We start from the raw sequence: 24,491 nt of genomic DNA, 5'->3' as shown, positions 1-24,491 counted from the left end.
TCGATAGTCAATGCACGGTCGAAGGGTGCCATCATTTTTGCCCACGAAGAAAAACCCCGCCCCCGCTGGGGAAGATGATGGCCGGATGATGCCTGTAGCCAAGGCCGAGTCCAGGTACTCCCTCATCGCCTGTCTTTCTGCCGGGGCAAACTGGAACAGTCTCCCCTTGGGTGGGGTGGAACCGGGCCGCAGGTTGATGGCACAATCGTGGGTTCTGTGTGGTGGCAGGGACATGGCCTTGGATTTACTGAACGCGGCGGCGAGGTCATGGTAACAGGCCGGCACTCTTGACAGGTCCACTCTTTCCTGACCCGTCCCGGTCGGGGGGTCCTCGGCCTTCACCAAAGGCTGAAAACAAGTACTCCTGCAGTCTGTGTCCCACTCGCTTACCTCACCGCTTCTCCAATCCAGCCTGGGGTTGTGCCTGCGAAGCCACGTGTGGCCTAACACCACCGGATGGTAGCATGCCTCCACCACCAGGAAGTGGATGCGCTCCGTGTGACCGTCTGCAAACTCCATGGTGACGGCCTCTGTGTGGTGGGTCACCCTCCATAGTTTGCGACCGTCTAGTGCTGCGGTTTCCACTGGAGCCGTGAGAGGGGAGATGGCGATGCCCATCTTCTCCACCAGCCTGGCGTCCATCAGGCTGGCATCGGCCCCTGAGTGGATGAGAACTGCCTGCTGGAGAAAATGAGTACTTGACGAGAGCGTGACTGTAGGCAGGGAACGGGCGGAGGCACTTCCAAACATGATTCGGCTCACCAGGTCTTTTAGCGGACACTTGCTGGCGAAATGTCCGTTCTGTCCACAATACAAACACAACCCCTGGGAGCGGTGTCGACGCTTCTCTGAATCAGTGATTCTGCATGGGTTCCTCTGGTGGCGGAGGCGTACCTGAGTTCTGCGAGGTGGAGGATCAATCGGCGTAACACTGACCTCTGGTGGAGATTTCCGCCTTGTCATGGTGCGATTCCCTTGATCCGCCCTCTTCGCGGTGCTCTCTTTCGCTGCTCCCCAGCCGTCAATCAATCCGGATAGCCAGCGCGATTAATGCGTTCAGGTCACTCGGCAGCTTCCGCGCCGCCAGACAGTCTTTCACACGCCGCGAGAGGCCGCGGATGAACACGTCGCCCAACGCTGTGGCGTCCCACCCGGCCTCCGCTGCCAGGGTCCTAAACTCAATCGCGTACTTGGCCGTGGTCCTCCCTCCTTGTCGAATATTCACGAGCCTCTGCGCCGCTTCCCTTCTAGGCGTGATCTCCTGGAAGATCTGCTTCAAAGCCACTGAGAAGGCTCTAAAAGACGACATGCAGGATGAACCGTTCTGCCATTCCGCAGTTGCCCACGCTCTCTCCATGGGAAATGCGGGAGCGTGTAATTCATAGAATCTCACATTGTGTGAGAAATGCCCGACAGTCGCCGGACTCACCGGAGAAGCGGGTAGGCGCTCCGTGCACAGCTGTGCACAGACAGACAGACAACACAGAGAACCAGTACCAGTAGTTTTACAGTATGGTATGTACCATTAAGTAACATGTGGGCATAACTGCAAGGTTTGAACACTGTAGAGCTCCCAAAGCTCCCCAACACCAGCACAGCACCCCAAAGAAATAAGGAGAAAAACGAGGAGATTCAGAAGAGGCAAAAAAGTTATGGAGGGAATAAAGGCAGAAGAAAGGTGAGGTGAGAAGATTCAAGCCATGTCTCCCTTCGCTGATTATGGACAATGTGAGGTCATTGGATAAAAAAATGGATGAACTGACAGCTGACGGTATCCCAGACTTCGGCATTAACCTTGACTAGTTCAGTGCGCTTTGACAGAGACAGAGTGGGGATCAGGAAGATGCGAGGGGGTTAGGCCATTTTTATTAACAACAAGTGGTGCCATCCTGGACATGTGATGGTGGAGTGGCTCTGCAGCCCTGACAACAAGCTGTGGGCCTCCATCTATCTTATTTACCCAGAGAGTTTCCACATGTTATCCTCGTTTCCATTTACATCCCCTCCTCTGCCAACGCTGCCGCGGTGTGTGATGTCATGCAGACATGCGTCTCCAACCTGCAGTCCAGTCATCCTGACGCTTTCTTTATGATCTCCGGTGACTTTAATCACACCAGCCTCAACAAGTCACTTCCTACATTCACCCAGTTTGTGAGCTGTCCCACCAGAGGTGAGAAGACACTGGATCTGATGTATGCTAATGTTAGAGAAGCCTACTCTTGGCAATGATTGTTAGTCACAGGAACCATCTTTTAGTTAAGCTGCAATAGACACAGACTGCTGGGGGACTTAATTTATACACTGAGCTCCTCTGTTTTCTTCTATCTCTTCTATTCAATGACCTCCCATCATTGTTCCATGTTTAACTAACCGTGTCTCTTTCTCTCGAGTAGTTGTGCTTCTCCTCCACTCTCTCTCTCCCCCACTCTGTCCTCACCTACAGGTATCATCAGACTCAGAGCTATGTGTCTGTGATGGGCAGCTGCAGATCCAACCATCCTCCCTGTGTCCGGTCCCTGGTCCAACCGTCCAGCCTGTATCCAGTCCCTGGTCCAACCATCCTGCCTGTGCTCTGTGGTTGCTTGTTGCTTGTTGTTGTTACTGTGCTTTTCTCACTCTCTATCCCCTCACCCCAACCGGTCGAGGCAGATGGCCGCCCACATCCAGCCTGGTTGTGCTGGGGGTTTTTTCCTTGTTAAAGAGGGAGTTTTTCCTCTCCACTGTTGCTGTCGAATTTAAGGCTTGCTGTATGTGGGATGTGTTAGGTTTAGTTGTGTAAGGTCTTAAAGCTGTCTCAAGTGCCTTGAGATAACCTTGTTGTTATTTGGCGCTATATAAATACAATTGAATTGAACTGAATTGAATTGAATACTCTTCCACTGCCCTCCCCCCTCTGGGAAAGTTGGATCACAATTTAATTCATCTGCTGCCACAATACACACCTCAGGTTCAAAAGCAGCCTGCCATCATTAAAACTATTAACAGATGGACAGATGAGGACAATGTTGCTCTGCAGAGCTGCTTTAAAGACACTGACTGGGAGGTTCTCTGTGAACCGCATGGGGAGGACATTGATGGACTGACAGACTGTATCACAGATTATATTCATTTCTGCACGGACACCCATGTACCTGATAAAAAATTTCGCTACTTCCTAACAACAAACCATGGGTCACTTGTGTGAAAAGAAGAAAGCATTCGGTTCACGGAACCGGAAGGCAGCTAGGATTGTCCAGAGTCCAAATCAGAGAGGGGAAGGAGGCTTACAGGAGGAAACTGGAACACAGACTTCAAAACAACAACACCAGGGAAGTGTGGAGGGGCATGAGGACCATCACCGACTACAAGTCCAGCAGCCAGGTGACCGTGGGGTTTGTGGACAGGGTCAACATCCATCCATCCATTTTCCAAGCCGCTGAATCCCATATGTGGGGTGCTGGAGCCTAACCCAGCTGGCTATGGGCGAGAGGGTCGCCAGTCCATCGCAGGGCAACACAGAGAGACTTACAACCACACACTCACACCTACGGGCAATGGAGAGAAGCCAATTAACCTAATGCATGTCTTTGGACTGTGGGAGGAAGCCGGAGAACCCGGAGAGAACAAATACACATACCTAGGAGTGTACTTGGACAATAAACTGGACTACAAAAAGAACTACTTAGCTCAGAAGGCTCAGAGCAGGATGTACCTCCTGAGGAAGCTCAGGTCCTTTAATGTCTGCAGCACCATGCTCAGGATGTTCTATGAGTCTGTGGTGGCCAGTGTAATGTTTTGCACTGTAGTCAGCTGGGGCAACAGCATGAATGTAGCAGACAGTAAAAGACTGGACAAACTGACCAGGGGGGCTGGTTCTGTTCTGGGGGTGGAGTTGGACCCCCTACATGCTGTAGCTGAGAGGAGGATGCTGGTCCAACTCCTCTCTATACTAGACAACAACTCCCACCCCCTACACAGTGCGCTGATCAGTATTAGATGCTCCACAGAACGCCACCAGAGATCCTTCCTACCAGTGGCCATCAGTCTGTACAACCCCTCCTCTCTCTGTAAAGGTTGATCTTCATCTGGGCAATAACATGTATAATAAAACTTTAGCTTGTAATTAGATGTGAGTGTGTGTAGATGTGTTTGCATTCATTTTTTTTTTTTTTTTTCTTTTTACTCTCTTCTTTTTTCTTTCTTATGTAATTTGGAAAGCAACCATCGGTTTGCTAATGCTCAATGGCCTGTGCAGCTTGAATATTCATAACACGATTTGCGTGGAAAACTCGGGTTAATAGAGAAAACTGCTTTAGCCTACATTATACAAATAAATAAACGTTTGAGAGCACAGCTGAAAAAAATAAATACCTTTTACACTGTTTTTGTCTTGTTTGTGCGGCTGCTCTAATATAATTTTATTTAGAAATTTTTTGTTTTTTTTTTTTTTTTTTTTTGTCCAGCAGTTAAGCAAGCAGCATATATTACGCTGAATGCCATATTGTGATGGACAGCTTTGCTTTAACAAGAAGAGTATATATAGAATATATATACTCTTCCTGATTTATGGTTTATTTAATGGTTTATTTAGCTAATCCAAAATGTGTGTGATGTTGCTGTGTTGGTGGACAGGTTAGGTTTCTGCTTTAGGGTGTGTATGCGGGAGGGTGGGGGGGAGGGGGGATAAGGGGTGCAACCAGCTGCTGAAACCAAGCAAATCCGTTAAGCAAACAATCGGAGCAAAAAAATAAATAAATAAGAAGCATGGATGTACCGTAGGCTAACACATTCATAACTAAACAATTTTTGTACTGTGGTTTACCTTGGAGATTAATACTAATACCAATAATAGTGCTAAGGTATGTGCACATACTAATACAAACATATACATACAATATACATACATATGTGCATTATTATACATATCCCATACTACTTAATAAAAGTCATGACATACAACACCACAAATTCCATATTCACACATTATTCATATCGGTAGTGATAAGTATCAATAATACTTACAGTTGGATTTGGAAAGTGTCCCACTACAAGGTTAGTAAGGCTGTAGCTTATCATTATTCACCCAAAGGGTGAGGCAGACGTTGGTGCATGAACAATGCCACTTGTGGAAGCCAGGGTGATGTGAGGGGCTCCGCCACTACGCCCATCTAGCAAGCAGAGGAAGGAATCCTAGCAGCCAGGGAGCCCACACACCTTCAGTTCCAGGAGGGCAGGTGTTGCGACCCAAGCCGCCCACACAGAGCCCCCCAGGCAGAGCTGCAGCAGCCACAGAGACAGCACCCGAGGCCAGAGTGGGCCACCGGGGGTCAACGCTGTCCGCCCCATGAGAACCAGGGGCAAACACTCCCCCCGGCGGGAGGGTCGGCCTGAAAGAGTAGAGCCCGAGGACCCACGGTCCGTAGGGAGCCCGCCAGAAGATGCCCTCGCGCCCAGAGTGGGGCCCGCCCCCAGCCCACCACCCCCACACGGGCGGAGCGGGGCCTACCCCATCGGCCCGACCTCATCCCCTGGCGCTACAGCGGCCTGCAGCACAAGGCCAGCAATTGGTGGGGTCAGCAGAAAAGAGACCACCCAGGCAGACGATCATCGTACCCCGGGCGAAAAACCGGACCCCCCACACTTCAACCGCACCACACGCATACCAACTCACACAAACACAGACGCATACACCCATCCACATGTGCAACACACATCATCACATCAACACACACACACACCATAGACTCTCTCACAACAAACTAGTCAATCATACGTGAACCAATGCACTCTCAGATACATTCTCCCACCCACACCATTCGCTTGATCACATTCGTGGGGAGGGTAGGTCTCCGGCCTGCCGTCCATGTGGCCCCAGGCAGGGACCGCAGCTCCTCCCGAGCCCCGACCAACCCCCCCAAACCGGGGGAGGCAGAGGGCAGTAGAAATAGGTACCCCAGAACCCTGCAACCCAGCTTGGACGTGAGTGTGTGGAACTAAAGTGCACTGAAGGTGGGTGACACCTCCAGGAGCACAACCGCTGGCTGACGGTGTGTCCCCCGGACAGTGCCCCCCCTCGCCCTAAATGTCTTTTTGCAGTTAAAACTGGGTGGTGATCTCTCCATCAGGGCCAGTGGCCGAGGCCACAGCTGGCCTGAGCCCCAGGCCCCAGTGAAAGAGCCCACCCCCGGCCCTAAATGTATGTGTATGTAGCTAAGTATGAGGAACTTTGGGAGATACCCAATTCTCCGGGGGGTCCAGCAGACAGAGCCATCAATGGGAAGTGTACTGGCCCCCCCGGAAGGAGCCCCCAGATTCCTGGACAAGTGTGTATGACTAATGCAATTAAAACTGCAGAGCATCCCACTTGGAAGGGACGGAACCACTTCCCAGTAGCCCTGGTCCCTCCATCAGCAGGACGCCCCTTGCAGACCTAAGTGGATGAATGCGGAGAAATGTAGTTGGGAAGCAGAGCACCAGGGTCCGCAGAGCCAGGTTCCCGACTGGCTCTGCTACCTATCCCACCACCCCCCACAACCCCCAGCCAGGAAGGGACAGCCGAGATCCAGGGACCGCAGTACTACTGCCCAGGCGCCACACGCAGCACAGCCAGAGCCATCCTCACCCTTCTTTCACACTTACCCATTCTCTCGCTCAAGTATGCCCATGCTCGCCCCGTGTAGTGTGACACTCAAACCCACACACATACTCTGCGGTTGTGCATTGAGGGCCAGCCTCCGCCCAGGGCTCAATGAAGGTTCTAGCCTGAGTAGTCCGCCAACCCCCCCTGCAACAGGCCCGAGCAGTTACCAGAGGGCGTCGGACCGCTAGGGCAGGCAGCGCCCCACCCGAGCAGGGGCAGCGCCCCAGGGGAGAGACACCCCTCCGGGCACAGGCAGGCACCCCCAGAGGGAGTCCCCCGGACGCAGGTTACCCAGGTCTCCACCCCCAGGTCCGCCCCCGCACACCGGCAGGGAGGCCCGCCTCCGGCTCCCCGGAGACAGGCACACGCCAACCCTCAAAATGGTCCCACCCCGGCACAGGGCCGCCGGTCCCAGCAGCCACCACACCCCCACCGCAGGGGACCCATGCGGCCAGCCCTGAGTCCACCAACCCGTCCCGGTTCCTCAGGCAGGCACCACCAACCACCAGTCACCCCCCCACCACTGTGCCAGACATGACGCAGCACCCGAGCCCCACGCATCCTTACCTGGAAATGGAATCAATCAGAGTATAGTTTTGGTCATTGATTTGATGAAGCAGACAATGTGTCTAAGGAGGTATAATCTAACAAGCTGTTCAGGTATTGAGTAATGCTTAATTTTTTTTTAGTTTTCCAGTTCATGAGGATGATTTTCTTTGCGACACAGAGGGCAGAAAGAAGTGTGTGTGATGAGTTTGTCTCTAGATCAAGCCCACCTAGATCTCCTAGAAGACAAAGTGCAGGGGCTGCTGGGATTGGACAGCTTAACTTGGTTGACAGGTGTTCACATACTCTTTGCCAAAATTGCTGCACAGGTGAGCATGACCAGAATGCATGTAGGAATCTATCTGCTGTGTTATCTGTACAGTGAGGGCAAATATTTGAGTTTGTGAGACCCATTTGGAACATCCTTTGTCCTGTATAGTGAGTTCTATGAAGAATTTTGTATTGTATTAGTTGTAAATTTGTATTTTTTGTCATTCTGAATAAATTAGAACATATGTTATTCCAGAACGTGTAATTAGTGGTGATATTGAGATCAGCTTCCCATTTAGAGATCGGAAGGCTCACTGTCTGGTCTACATTGGAAATTAAGATATAGATTTTGGATACTGTCCTTTTCCCTGATATATCAATAAATCGCTCTATTACTGGTGGTGGTTGCATGTGGATGGCAGTATTCTTACTTTTTGCATTAAGTATTGACTTTAGTTGTTGGTATTCTAAGAAATTGGCACTAGTGATTTCATAGTGAGACACTAGTTCTTCAAAGAGGTAAACTTGTCTCTTGTTTCAGATGTGTTATCCCTTTGATATGCCAAGTTGGAAAGTGTATTGCCTTTGTGTTTTGTATGATGTCTGGATTGTTCCAGACATGTTTTAGCAAAGAGTAAGCAAAGTCCCATTAATTTTAAGAAAATCCCACCAGGCTGTCAAAAATGCTTTTATGCTAATGCTCTGGTAGCAAATATGATGTTTGATTTTGGTGCTGATAAATGGTAGATCTACAACTTTAATATTTCCAAAAAATGTTTGTTCAATGTCTATCCAGGAGGAGTCTGCTGGCATGGGTTTCATCCATTTGGGGACATGGTTCAGTCTATTGGCAAGAAAATAGTGGTGGAAGTTACAGTAGGTAGGTCTAGGCCGCTGCAGCGTCTGGATTTTTGAAGAGTTTTTAAACTAATTCGTGGTGGCTTGGTTTTCCACAAAAACTGTGAGATGTAGGAGTCTAATGTCTTAAACCACGCCTGGGCTGGCTGAGTTGGAATCATTGAGAATATGTAGTTAATTTTTGGCAGGATCATCATTTTTATGGTGGCAATTCTTCCCATAAGTGAAATGGGTAAGGACTGCCATCTTTTGAGGTTGGCTTCTATTTGTTTTAATAATGGATTGTAGTTTAGATCAATAAGCTCTGATAGCCTAGACGACAATTCAATGCCCAAGTATTTAATGTTCCCTGAATGGAGTGTGGTAGAGGAGATGTTAGTCACCTTAAGGTTAAGTGGTAGCACTATAGATTTGGTCCAGTTAATAGAGTACTCTGAAAGTCCTGCGAATTCATCTATGAGGCTGATAGTTGTAGGAAGAGACGTCTGTGGCTCAAGGAGAAACAGTAACACATCGTCAGCATATAAACTTATTTTATGATTTACTGATTTGGTCGATATTCCAGTAATTCCTTCATGCTGTCTTATTGCTGCGGCTAGAGGTTCAATAAATATTGCAAATAGTGATGGGGACAGTGGGCAGCCCTGTCTTGTCCCTCTATGCAGATTAAACCTTGGTGAGATCTGGTTGTTTGTTCTGACTGCAGCGTTTGCTGAGTTGTATAATATTTGGATCCAGTCTATGAATGTTTCCCCAATGCCGAATTTGTGCAGAGTGGCTAAAAGAAACTTCCAGTTTACTCTATCGAAAGCTTTTTCTGCATCTAAGGAGACGATGGCTGTCTCTAGTTTATGGATGGTGACATAATCAATTAAATTAATTAGTCTGTTCATATTGTTTGTTGACTGTCTACCTTTAATGAAGCCTGTTTGATCAGAGTGAATTATATATGGAGTGATTTTTTCTAATCTTCTAGCAAGTGCTTTACACACTATTTTTAGATCTACATTTATTAGTGAAATTGGTCTATAACTCGATGGGAGTGTAGGGTCTTTCCCTGGTTTTTGGAGCAGGCTTATGAAGGCAGAATTCATATTTGTGGGTAATGAATGTTGTTGTTTAATTTCAGCTAACATTTTGTAAAAGCTGGGTGCCAGCATGGACCAGAACTCTTTATAAAATTCAGTTGGGAATCCATCTGGTCCTGGAGCTTTTTTATTGGGCATCTCCTGCAGAGCTTCATGTAGTTCTGCCAAAGATAACAATGAGTCTAGAGTTGTAGATTGTTCTTCATTTAGCTTTGGCAGTTCTAGTTTATTCAGAAACGCCTCTATGGCTGAGGTGGGTTTGCATTCATATTTTTAATCTCCCTACCTTCATCTTGAATCTTGAAAAGCTTCACTTCAGCAGATCCTTTCTCCTTTTCAGACTTTCCTTCATTGCTGTCTTTTACTCTGGATGTGTCAGTTTCAAGTGGAGAATTAGTTTATACCGCTTCAACCACCTTCAACAGAATCATTTTAACAACTGGTCTGAGCAGTAGAACCATGAAACAGTCCAGTCCATAACAAGGTGAATAATCACAGTGAACCAACCCAGTGACACACAGGCAAAAGGTGAAGTCAAGAATGTCCTAAGTTATAAACTGACTAGGTACTGGTTGAGGCGAGGCTGCCGACAGGATCATGGCTGGAGAGTGACTTTCTGAAGGCTCACAGGCAGATCTACTTATATGGCAGAGAGGACAGCTGAGACTGATGAATAGTGGGGAGAAACATGTACAGGGCACAGAAACAGAGACAACACTGACCTTATACTGTGTCTGGCCACACTAGCAAGCGGAGGTTTAATGCAAAGAAGCTTGCAGATCACTGTTATATTATACTTCGCAATGTTTCTCTTATGATAAACACATTCTACATTAGAATCAGATTCAGAATCAGCTTTAATGACCAAGTTTGCACAGGACAACCAAGGAATTGTATTAGTGTTGATGCATCTCACTCATTGCCAAACTCATAATAGACTTGGTCTCTCTATAAGTATCTAAGGTTTACAAGTTCTTGAAATTTGTTGTAAGTCCTGAAATCCTGCATATTTATGTGATGACTTTAGTCAGATCACATACAGACTTTCCTAACCGTATCCGTATAATCTGCTGCAAACATTGTCCATATTTTGTTCTCATACTGTACATTTAGACAACTGTTTTGAAACACAATAAACAATATGCAGATCAATAATCCTGAAATTCTGACACATTAAGTGAACATTATCCATTTTTGGCTAAAATCATTAAGAGCCTTGCAGACCAGTAAAACAAACTAAGAATCAATTCTAAAAAACACACAGGCAGGCAAATATTTAAGTTTGTGAGACCCATTTGGAACATCCTTTGTCCTGTATAATGTGTTTTATGAAGAATCTTATATTGTATTAGTTGTAAATTTGTATTACTTGTCATTCTGAATGAATTAGAAAATATATTATTCCAGAACGTGTAATTAGTGGTAATGTCAACATTAGCTTCCCATTTAGAGATCGGAGGGCTCACTGTCTGATCAACATTGAAAATTAAAATATAGATTTTGGATACTGTCCTTTTCCCTGATATATCAATAAATCGCTCTATTACTGGTGGTGGTTGCATGTGGATGGGAGTATTCTTACTTTTTGCATTAAGTATTGACTTTAGTTGTTGGTGTTCTAAGAAATTGGCACTAGTGATTTCATAGTGGGACACTAATTCTTCAAAGAGGTAAACTTGTCTCTTGTTTCAGATGTGTTATCCCTTTGATATGCCAAGTTGGAAAGTGTATTGCCTTTGTGTTTTGTATGATGTCTGGATTGTTCCAGACATGTTTTAGCAAAGAGTAAGCAAAGTCCCATTAATTTTAAGAAAATCCCACCAGGCTGTCAAAAATGCTTTTATGCTAATGCTCTGGTAGCAAATATGATGTTTGATTTTGGTGCTGATAAATGGTAGATCTACAACTTTAATATTTCCAAAAAATGTTTGTTCAATGTCTATCCAGGAGGAGTCTGCTGGCATGGGTTTCATCCATTTGGGGACATGGTTCAGTCTATTGGCAAGAAAATAGTGGTGGAAGTTACAGTAGGTAGGTCTAGGCCGCTGCAGCGTCTGGATTTTTTAAGAGTTTTAAAACTAATTCGTGGTGCCTCGGTTTTCCACAGAAACTGTGAGATGTATGAGTCTAATGTCGGCCTTGCTGAGTCTGAATCATTGAGAATATGTAATTAATTTTTGGCAGGATCATCATTTTTATGGTGGCAATTCTTCCCATAGGTGAAATGGGTAAGGACTGTCATCTTTTGAGGTTGGCTTCTATTTGTTTTAATATTGTGTTGTAGTTTAGATTTATAAGCTCTGATGGCCTAGACGACAATTCAATGCCCACTTATTTAATGTTCCCAGAATGGAGTGTGGTAGAAGAGATGATAGTCACCTTAAGGTTAAGTGGTAGCACTATAGATTTGGTCCAGTTAATAGAGTATTCTGAAAGTCCTGAGAATTCATCTATGAGGGTGATAGTTTATGAAGAGTTTGTTCTTCTTTAACTTTGGCAATTCTAGTTTATTTAGAAACACCTCTATGGCTAAGGTGGATGGATCTATTTGGGACGTATATAACTCTTGGTAAAAGTTTTTAAAGGTATCATTTATTTCATGGGGGTTATGAGTAATGTTCCCTTTCTTATTAGTTATTGAATGGATGATTTGTTTCTCTTTATTATTTTTTAATTGGTTGGCTAAAAATGTACCACATTTGTTAGCATGGTCAAAGTTCTCCCAGTGTAACAGATCTATCTGAAACTGAGTTTTCCGATCAATTATATTATTTAGTTTTATCTTTTGATTTCTTAGGTCTTCTAGGACATCATTGGTTTGAGGGGTATCATATTTAATCTGTAGAGATTTTATTTTTGTTCTTATTCTAATTCAGGTAGCATATCCTTTTGTTTCTTGTGTGATGAATATGAAATTATTCTACCATGCATAACTGCCTTCGCAGTCTCCAAAAGAACACAGGTGAGGTTCCTGGTGTATCGTTGATTTCTATAAAGCTGCCCATTGTCCTCACATAACTGATGAAGTCTTGATCATTGAGTAATGATGTATTAAACCTCCAATTCCTGGTTGATGGTGTAACTGTCCTAATCAAAGAAATGGACATTGGTGCATGATCACTGATTGTGATTGAGTGAATATTGGTGTTAGAGACATCTAGTAAGACTGAGTTATTTACTAAAATCCATGCATATCCATAAAATTTTCCATGCAATTTGGATGAGTCCAAGCCTCTCCAGCATTCGTCCAGTTCGAATCGTGTGATATATGGTACTGAGGTCATTCACTCAGCTCACATTTTAGCTTCTAGCATCCTGTTAGCCGCTAAGGCGATGGTAGCGCAGCGTCAGTGGCTAGCATTACCGGCTAGCGCTAGCCTCCACATGACGTTCAGTACAACTTGGGTTTGGCTGTGATAGTTAGTTGTGAGCGCCTCAGCCTCCCATTCAACTTCAGAGTCAGATTTTGGATCAAACGTATGTTTAAACTCCACTACGAGGATTAGGTAGCCAGTTTCGCTGTTACAGTGGATACAGTGACCGTGACTTTTGATTCCCGCAGCAGATCATGGCTATGCGCTTCCTCAAAGGGGTGTGGCGATCACCTTCGCTTGCGACACACTCCGAAAACAGAGCGTTGTGAACGAGAGCTTAAAACACACATTTTCAGACAGGCCATGTGGGCTATCTACAACGCTTTTTGGCATGAAAAGTTACAGACACCTTACTGAGACATTAAGGTCCAATTCATTAGCATTGTGTAGCATGAAAAAAGCTTGGGCATGGACCTTTAATGATGGCGACCCCTCTTTGTTCAGAATTGTAACTGGCTAAGTAAGCATGTGGGAACTCTGTTGATGACAGAGTGTAATCTATAGTTTTGGGATAATGAGTTTCCTGTAGTAAAGCAATGTCTGCTTGTAGAGTTTTCAAATGGTTGAATATTTTAAATCGTTTCTCCTTCTTATTGATTCCACATACATTCCAAGTGACAATCTTCAGTGGTGTCATACTTTACATGACTGCTGTGGATCACTAGTCTTGTGTGTATGGAGTGTGACAGACTTTAGGTGTGTGGCTAACCTTAGGGACCTGTGTAATCTGAGTTGTGTGTTGTCTATGTATGTGCACATGTTTCCCCTGTGCAGTAGATGTTTGTGTGTGGCTGCTGGAGGGCTACATAGCTGGCTGACTACGTAGGAGAAGAATAGGGAACAGAAGCATGTACACAGTGTTGAGTGAAAGTAGGTGATGCAAAAGGAGTAAAGGAAAGGAAAATTAAAGTGGAAGGAAAGTGAGTGATTCAAGCTTGATGAGCACTTTCCAAACTGTGGAGTGAGTGACATTAGAATGACAATAAACATTTACATGCAACAACTGCGAGAGAACGAGTTTGAATATTAGATGTAAAGTTATAACACTTAGTTACTGTATCTTTGCATCTATTATTGTCTTTTAACAAACTTTTTATATTAAACCATCTTTTTTACATAAAACCTGCTAGCACAGCCATGGAGTTGCTTCCCGGTCCGGGTAGAGTTCTCCGTTAACATACAGTTTGTCAACGCTGATGACAGCCCTGCAGCCTTCTGTCGTGAACTTTTTACGGATGGGGAACAGTTGGTGGCGGCGGCGGTCGAGGATCTCCTTGGGGAACTGATCGTTGTAGTCAGTTCCCTTCAGCTTTCTGCCCCGGCTCCTGATCTGTTTCTTCTGCTTGAAGTCAGGAAACTTGGCAACGATGGGTCGAGGGAGCTGTAATGGAAAAATTTGCCTTTGTGCTATTTCTTATCCAACACAGTCGTCATGTGCTGGTTAGGTGCAATACTGAACATTCTTACACAAACAACTAATCTCTTGTGCCCTGTCGTACATCATGTCTAAACATCTGATGTTCCATTTGACTGACTAATAATTTATGATATATGTTTGTCTTTTACATGCATCTTGTCTTGGAAGCTCGGTGTTCCTTCCTTTGGATAACAAGACATGACAATGCAGAAGTGAGAAAGCAAACATTCTCACTCACAGCAAGATAAGGTGGCACAAACAATTCCATTGCTGCAGAGAGACATTCCACCAGAGCCAGAGAAAAGGGTTAAAAGGCAGAGACAACTTGAGGATCGTGGGCTCTTTGCATCACACCTTCGTGGTGTGTGCACTGATCTCCCCAGCTGGTTTTTGGTTTGTTGATGTGCACGATCAACATCCATGCTTTTTATTTGCTTTCCCCATTGTTTTTATTTTCTTTATTATTTCAATAAATCACACAAAAGGACAACTCTCTCATCTGCTTCTTTATGGAAAATTTCCACCACAGAAATTGGCGTCACGAACAGGATCCGCTGCAGATCGTCTGGACGATGTGACCAGGGACGATAGTCCTGAGGACTAGGGTCGCTCAGCCTCTAAACCTCTACAGACATTCAGAGCTGGGAGGACTGCTCACCCGTCTGGATCGCCTCTGACGAGATCCAACAAACTCAAAATCCAACCTCTACTCGGCCCGGTGAGAGAGATTCCGTTTTGTTGCGACTTATTGATGAAAAAAAAAAAGGGGGTTGAAGTTGGTTTAAGGTATTCGGGTTTACTTGGCTCTGATCATTTGGTTTTGAGAAAGTAAGGTAAATAACAATTAATTCTAAAGCATCCCCTACTAGACTAAAAAAATAAAAGAAAACATGATTAGGACTAGAGATAATAATGTTTCTAAAAAGACTATTTGACTGAAAACATCCAAAATATAATATTAGGAACAAAAAATTTTATTTTTAAATTTAATATTCTGGTAAAATTAATTAGGTCAAAGTCTGCCCTGGTGGCTGAGACGGTGGTTGCTAAGGGTTGGCTCGTGGAACCAAGCTTTTCGTCTGTACTGAGGATACAGACCAGTGTGCAGATCTGAGCGCAGTCCAAAGGGAGTGGACAAGAAATAAAAGACAGACGGAGCGCGTTTGCAGAGGGAAGTGTTTTCGAGATACGAGGGACCCGGGTCTTGGAGGGGCCTGACGGTGAGGGAGCACTTTCGACAACTCTGTCGCTGATCTGAGCGGTTCCCTTTCTACGGAGATGTCCGTGGAAGAGAAATTTCAAAAAATTTCCGGCTGGTACACATAAAAATCTAAGGCAGGAAACCGCCAGGGCTCTGAAAGATGGGTTCGGGGCGATCCAAGTCTCCACCACCAGACTGCAGCATTACAAAAGTAAAAGTAATTAAAAGTAAAAAGTAAATTATTGGTTATGGTTATTAGTGCGTTTCATTTTTCCATGAGCGGGAAACTGGTTATGGGTTCAAATGGAGAATCACTTAGTGTAAAAGACATATGCACCTTAAAAATAGATACAAAAGATGAGATTTGAAAAAGCAAAACTATCAAAACTAAACCCCTAAAAGAAAAAAAAGAGAGATGAGAGTAACAGAAAGAAAGGAGATAACAACTCTGGGGAAAAATTGTTTGCACTCTGCCACACACACACACACACACACACATACACACACACACACACACACACACACACACACACACACACACACACACACACACACACATATCATGCCAAGAGCAAATGCTCCCATTGTTTCTGCTGTCTATCCTAATGCATAACTGAGCGCGATGAGGGTAAATCCGGATCTGGACTCCTTTCCCACCATCAGCAGAAGAATCGAAGGAGAAGAAGCGTCTGACCAACAACCAGAACGGGGTGGAAGCTCTGCTACCACAGCAGCTGGAGAACACAGACCACAGCATGGAGGCCTCACCGACTCCCACAACGTCTGCAGCCATTACGTTCTGGGCTTATCAGACTCACCAGCTACTACAAGCCCTGCACCAGCATGAAAGGACTGTGTCTGAAGCTGCAGAGGCCGTGAAAGTGTCATACAAGCGTGTGTGTCTGACACCTGCTTATGACAATCAGCAAAGGAAAACAAGGACAGAGAAACAGCAGAGTTAGAAGACGTGCTCTGACACAGACACTGGTTGAAACAACAGGAGAGGCTTCAGACGTGATTGGTCCAATAGAGCTGCATCCGAGGATCCAGGAAAGGTCTGTCATCGAGGAACAACTGTCCCATCTACGTCAGGCTTCACCCACTGGCGCTCACATCAGACTGATGGTTGGGGAAGGAGGAAGGTGACGGTTCCTTTTCACGTGACGTAGAAGACGGTACCACAAACACACACACATTTCCACGCACGCAATGAAGAAACACGCTTACAGCTGATACACGCTCAAATTCATGTTCATGCTTATCTGCTTGCAATGAAGAATCGCTTTTTGCTCAAAAAAATCCCACAGAGTGATTTTAAAATGATGACAAACAGCTAAATGACAACTGCTGCCTGACTTTACAGTCTGATGGTCTTACAGTCTTTAAACTATTTCAATTTGCAACAAATTCAGTAATAAAATCCTCCATGTTTCTAAAAAGATTTGTGCACAATATAGGTTTGTCTGGCCAGACTGTAAAAAAACAAAACAAAAAAACAAACAAAAACAAAACCAGACTATAGGAAGACTGAAACCGACTCAAACAGACTATTAATGACTAATAAAGGGAAGGCGACTATTAGAGAGAAGTAATAATAATTACTGTACGTACCAGACTATTAAAGAAAAACATTCTTTCACTGTCTTGTGCAACATCTGACAGCAAGACACCTTAAGATTTATTGTTGCTTTCAAACTTATGCCCAGTTAAATTCTTTGGAAGAGATCTGGTGTAGTTTAGGTATTTGATTGATTTCCACTCCAGACGGAGTGCAAGTTACATCTACAGACATTCTAAATAAGCTCAGCTCAGCTGTGCTCTTATCATTAGCTGCTGAGGGGGGGCTGTAACTGAGGCCCTCACACAGGCTGCATCACAGCTTGTTTCCCCATGTGATACGACCTCCAGAGACACATCTGACCTGTCCTGTACAGCACATGTGTCTTCTGGTCCTGATGAGAGGTTTGAAGAGATATGTTTTCTTTTACTAACGAACAAAAAGATTTTTGATTTTTTCATTCTACAGTTCCACACGTCCCTCTGTGAAAACATGATGGAGACAGATGCAGGACGTGGCTCCTTTCGTGAACAGACGTCAACGGGGTGGAGACTGGTGAACGACTTCCGACCCCATGTGACGTATTCACCTACTTTACATACTTTTTGAAAACTTTTTCTTTTATTCTGCCCGTAATGCGCAGCAAACAGCGAACTTGGTACCTCTACATTCTAATGACACACACTACATGTTTCTATTTTTATTATTATTTTTCAGAGGACGCTCTGACCCAACACTCAGCCTTACAGGAAGCTCCTGCTTCCCTGTGGCTCACACACAGACATGATGTAGGTTTGATCAGAGGCTGTGAACCAGTGGTCATCACACCTAAATCTGACCACAGACCATGTAAACAACAACACCCTCTCTAAATTACATTTTTCTGGGTCATTGTAATTACAGCTGATGGCAAATCCATCTCACCCAACAAAAAACCTGCCTAAACCGTGCGCGTATAAACAGCTGATATCTTTTCTAGGTCTTTGTTCTTATTGTAGGAACTTCGTTCGTAACTTTACTGTCTTTGAGGCCCCACTCAGGGTTCTGATACAGACGTCTTCATCGTTCACTTCCACATCGTCTCACGTGGACGTCTGAGGCTGAACAACGTTCACTGACCTCATGCTTTCTCTTCAGTTGGCTCCTACTTTGGGTCTCCCTGATCTGACCCTACGCAACCTTTCACTCAAACAGTGGATGAGAAATCAGGTTGTACGACTTCTGTCCTTTAGTCCTCAGGCTGTGACTTTGATTCTTTTGGAAGAGAAATCGTCCCATCTTTCCACAGCCCGATGGCTTAGAAATAACACCACCTTACTCAACATGCTGAACATTACTATAAAGAGGCCGTCTTGAAGTCTGCAGAGTTGACCGCGTTGACTGAAGCTACTAAACTAGCAGAAGGAGAGTCTGTTACCATCTACACAGACTCCACAGACGCTCTGTGGAAGCATAGGAAGCTTTTGAAGTCTGATTGCAAACCTATCTTACATCATGATAAGGTTCTGCTTCGCTGGACGCTGTCCTGCCACCTACAGCTAATGCTTTTTGTAACCGTCCGACTCACAACATCAGTGACGACTTTGTTTCTGCTGACATGCAGCTACAGACACTGCTGCGAAGGTCACTGCCCAACAACCCCTCCCTCTCCTGATCCTCGTTCCCTCTCCTGATCCTTGTTGTCTCTCCAACTCTCTCTATCCTCTCCTTCCTCATCTCCTTGTGCCTTAAACATTTTCTACCTGACAGGAACGCAGACTCTGGCTGACGAATGGTTCCACCTGTAGCCATGGAGTCTGGTTTGGGCCTGATGGTACTGTAGCCGTGCCGCCCAAACACATTTTCCCCACAATTCAGATTTCCCAACAGGTGAAAACAGGCGACAGGACCACTGCACACCATCCAACCAGGGGACTGGGCAATCGTTAAGGAGTTCAGGAGGACACACTGGGACTCCAAACTGTGGCGAGGCCCCTTCCAGGTCCTTCTGACGACCAACACGGCTGTAAAGATCACAGAGAGAGCGACTTAGATTCCACTCGATCCAGGAAATTAACAAATCCTACAGACGACCCTCCATCTACATCCCACGGAGAAAACCACTAAAGAAAAGAACTGAGAAGGACGACCCTCGCTGTGCTCACACACACAGGCACTGAGGCGAGGCTGCGTTGACCGTTCAGCTATAGGTGTGACCCAAGTGCCGCCTGAAGCTGCGCCGGTGAATCACAGTATCAGACCATACATCTACACACACGCTCCTGAGAAAACACACACACGAGCAGCCTTGAGTTGCCGACGCTGGACGACGTGTAGACTCTTCACATCACGGGAGTGACAGTGACTCAGACGACATTGGGAGGAAACCTGGCGGTGATAACAAATCCCAAGTGTCTCTGTGATCAGCTGATCACAACCTGAAGAACCCCAATGAACTGTCAATACTTCAACAAACAGGTTGGAAACAATCTAACGCTACTGTTCAACAGGAAGAAGCAGATTGTTACAAGACATCAATTGTAACCATGCTGTGTTAGACTTCACTTTATGTTACTTGGATTATTGCCTTTATCATATGATGTTTCTGTCAGAACACACGGAGGTGGACCCAAATGCACAGCAAGCAGACGTGGTGAGGAAGAAATCCAGGTTTTATTTTCACAATCTGAGTCAAACGGTCCAGGTCATACACAGGGGAGCACGGGTTTAAAGCACAGTCGAGGAGCAGGCAATCTCAGGTCCAATAAACAGGCAGGGTCCAGTACACAGAAGAGCGCGGCGACGGTACAGACAAGGACTAGGCAAACTAACGGTCAAATGATCAAACAGGGTTCTATCCAGGCGAAAGTACAGGCAAGGTTCAGACAGGATTCAGCGGTCAGGGTAATCAGGATCAAAACACGAGGGACAATACAAGAAACGCTGGATAGAAGTACAGGACTTGAGAATCTGGCAGCTAGAGTGTGTGTGAGGTGAAGACTAAAGACCGGTGCTTGATTAACTAATTGCTGACAGGTGTGCTAAATGATCCGGGGAGTGAACAACTGAACTGAGAACAGGAAGTACTAAAAAATAAAAACAGGAAGTGGCATGAAACGTGACAGTTTCTATGTAACTTTACACACTACTTTTGAAGAAGAAAAGTTCACAACAACACTGAGTTTAAATATCCTGAAGTTGATTTGGTGTTTGAATTGCTCACAATAACTTTATTCACTGCTACAATTAGTTTTTATCCTTCATCGACAGATGATAGAGGTTATAAGACAACACAAGCAGCAAATGCATCATCATTCTGGTTAAATCGCTGATTCTCGTATTCATTCTAGACCCAAATCTACAATTAAAGATCTGAAAGTTATCCCACTAGTTAGAGGTCTCATCATGCGTGCGACCTCAGCAACACTCTTGTATCAAATGACACAATGCATGTTCAAAAAACCCCAACTCTAATTCTGATACAAATACAATTATTGGCTTATTTTCTTCACATGCCAATACAGAGGTTATTCTTGTATAACTACCCACCAAAACAGCTCTCAACCTTTTTTCCCTAAGTTAAAAAGGACAAACTCTCTCATCTGCTTCTTTATGAAAAATTTCCACCACAGGCGCTGGCCATCCCGTCATCTTCCTCCTAGCCGGTGGGCACAATGAAACGCCATGTTGTCCACAACATCCGCTGGAAGCTTCATCTGTTGGGTCAAAAAGTTCTCATTTTTGGTGGCGAGAGAAACCACCTGCTACTGGCTGAATTCCAGGGAGTTGCAGAGGGCCTGGAACTCTTTGTGGAGGAGTTCCACAGGATTTTTTTTTCTATGGACTCCAGGATGTCCGTGATGTTTTTATCCACTGAGGCAGCTTCAAGTGACTAGGTGAGTTAGACAAACTGGATCTTTTGTTTGGAGCCATGTCCTTTTTTCCCATTACCAGACACTTGAACACTCGTAGATGTACTCGAAACTTTCTTCGGTGTTATCCAGAATAGTAAGATGGTTGATTGTTATTCGTAGGATGAAGTAGTTATTTATATATATTTATTGGCGGAAAGTTTATTGAGCTGTTGTTTACTGTCGGTATCGCGCCTTGTTTCTCGTGCTGTTCTCGCAGAGTATTGCATTCTCTCACAGCATCGCATCCGTCAGCGGAGACACACCTTCCTGTTTTATTTTAATACCACTTCCGGTTTGTGTTCAGTCTTGTTATATCCCAATAATTGTGTTTTCCGGTCATGTGTTCTTACCAACTGTTTACTATCAGTCATTAACTGACATTACTTAAGCGCCAGTACTCACCTGACTCATTGCCAGATTGTTAAGTGTAACTAACACTTTCCAGCATTCTTGTTTCATAGCCATTGTCGAGTTTGACCCGGTTCCATCCTTGACCTTGTCCCTGTGAAACCTGCTTATCTTGTGAGTTTTGACCTCTGCCTGTTTTCAACACTGCCTGCCATACCCTTGTCTGTACTGCCGCCTGTGTCTCCCCTGTGTACCAACCGTTGCCTGTACCTTGGACCTGTCTTTGAGATTAAACCAACCTTTTACTCACCTGTTGTTCTCGAGCTGTGCATGTGGGTCCACCACATTAACCGCCCTGACAGTTGGACAGTATTGATTTACAAAACACACTTATATTATATACACAATAACACTACACGCATCTACATGAATCAAAGACCAATAATCAATTATTATTCCATGAATTAATAAAGTGTCGGGCATCAGATGAAAGTCAGATATCAGACATCATTAATTTCCTTGTTTATCTGTCCACACAGCAAATCTACAGCTGTCACGTGACAAAAGAACAAAAGGACGATCCATAAGGATCTGTATGAACGTGTGGGAAATTTTGTGTTGTCATGACATGCTGTGACTCTGGCTGAGGGTTGTTCCTGGGGGGTCATCAAGCATTTGGTTATCAATGATGGGGGTTTTACTGTGGTGACCACGGGAACATTGTTAAAGGAAGTAAAGGGAGGTTTACTGCACTCATATATCATATCAAAGAATAGTAACAGCTCATGTGTGGGTTTGTAACAGGGTATAAATACAGGCCTTGTGTCCTCAGTCCTGCAATAGATACTTTGTACATAGTAAGATGTGCCTTACGTTTAGAAGTACTCTAATTGTGATCCACTCTGTGTTGACACGAAAGTAAACTTTGAGATGCTTCATCACACTGATGATCTCCGGTTGATTTTTTTATAAGAAGATTTCCACAACAAACAAATCACGAACAAACTAGAGTGTGTGCTGCTCACTACAGAGGCTGTCATGTAAAAAAAGAACGAATTCCTGAGGACAGACGCTCAGTTGAGTGAGTCATGAACGAATCATTTCTGTTTCCTGTCCTGCTCACTGAGCTCATACAGCTGCTGCCCTGTGTCAAGAAAAGGTACTGCATGAAAATGAACAATCATTTACTGAGAGGACTCGTTCCTTCCGAGTCATGTGAAAGATTAGTTCATATTGAACAAATAGGTCTCGACTGACACATCGCTAATGTGTGTTTCCTAATGACATCTCCAAGTGAGGGGTGTTTTTAGTTCAGCAGAAAAAAAACATCTGTTGGGAAAAAAAAATTAAATAACAATAAATATTCGCCTAAAGTTACAGTACTGTAAGACAGGAAAACATTTATTAGTCCCACATTTGAAAGCCTAGTATGGTTAAAATCTGGAAACATGGCCTTAATTTATTTTAAATTAAATTATTAAATTATAAATTATTCCCAAAGATGGGCAGAAGAAGAAGAAACATGCTAAATTATGCCTCGAAATCCTGAAAACCAAGAAAAGAGAATGTCTAAAGTCTTTAAAATGATAAATAAGCATTTTCTGCATGTTTAACTGGTTCACCCACCTGCCCATTATGCTCTGCAGCCCTCCTTGCCTCTACAGCCAGCTGTGGCAGCCTAGTTTACTACAACTGGATCTCTGGAGAGTTGGTGTTATGTTGTCTTCTCTTGGCTTCCAAGGACTCTGGGATTTATTTACAACATCTCCATCGGTCTTTGTTGCTGAGAACAGCATTTCACTGACTTTCTGTGAATCTGCACAGAGGATGTTTAAAAAACGTCCGATGTAATAGCATGTTTTTAAATCAAACATCCAACCATAGATGCACAAACTCTGCCCTCCACCCAAAAAAAAAAACAATAAAATAAATGACTGAGTAACCGGAGTCATGAATATCCATCTATCCATTTTCTACTGCTTATTCCCATGCAGGGTCGTGGGGGGTGCTGGAGCCTAGCCCAGCTGTCTTAGGGCGAGAGGCGGGATACACCCTGGACAGGTCGCCAGTCGATCGCAGGGCAACACAGACAACCTCACACACACACACACACACACACACACACACACACACACACACACACACACACACACACACACACACACACACACACACACACACACACACACACATGCCTTACAGCAAGGGTTTGATTTGAAGTTTTGAAGTTGCAAAAGCAATTTCAGCGTTTCTTCACTGGACTTAATCCAGTAATTACCAGTGTCAAATTACACGAGACACAAAGCAGTACCTTGAATTGTTCTAATCAACATGACATCATAATGACCACGACACCAATATTCCACTCTGGAAGTGGTCACTTTTAAGTATACTCTACTCTACTCCGCTCGAGGATGAAAACTGCAAGTGCAATCTAGTTAAACTGTGGAAGATGGTTGGAAGGATTTAGCATTGATTAATCAAATCAAATAAATGTTTGGATGCAGAGACCACACACACTGAGAAGTTGTGTAATCACTAAAGAAATATCCTATGAGTAATTAAATGTAGCCGCAGGCATGTAAAGTCAAGCCACATGACCCAGCAACCACTCACAAGAAACAGAAAAGCTTACACAAAATCTGAAGGTGATAAAAAAATTTTTTTTAAAACATTTGGCAACAATCATCTGAGGAGCAGGAACCTCCCGTCCATCTGGGGGACTTTTAATTTATTGTAATGATTTCCCATAGCTACTGTAGCCAAGGACGTACAGTATGAAATGATGTGGGATCTGATTTGTGTCAGCATCTCAGACGTATGGTTGTATCAGCTCACTGTCCACGCAGAGCTGTTGAAACCTCCGACTGTTGTTTGGCATCTGCAAAGTAGGCAATAGTAAAAGAGAAATATTCACATCTAAATGTTTGCATGCGTTTGATTAAATTATTTAATCATAAACTAAGAAACACAGCAGAAATGTATTTAACATAATTAATTACTTTAATGATCCCATAATATCAAACTCTGCATTTTCACCCATTCCCTGAGGTGAGTAGTGGGCAGCCACAGTGCAACGGAGCTAGTGCAAAGTGTCTTATTTTGCACCAGATTGGTGCTTTGGTAGGTTTAGAACCTGAAACCTTCCACTCCCCAAGCCAATGCTCTCCCAACTGAGCAACCTATTTATCGGTCTAGCATGTTTTTGTCTAAACATGTGTTTTGAATTTTTGCATTAAAATCATGAAGCGTCGAAGCAAATAATTATCTTCTTGTTAAGTGATATTTGTATCATTAGATGACTCTGTTGTGTCTTAAC

This window comes from Betta splendens, chromosome 10 (genome assembly GCF_900634795.4).
Source record: "Betta splendens chromosome 10, fBetSpl5.4, whole genome shotgun sequence".
Taxonomy (NCBI): domain Eukaryota; kingdom Metazoa; phylum Chordata; class Actinopteri; order Anabantiformes; family Osphronemidae; genus Betta; species Betta splendens.
The sequence above is the reverse complement of the archived record's forward strand: the minus strand, read 5'-3'. Positions refer to the sequence as shown.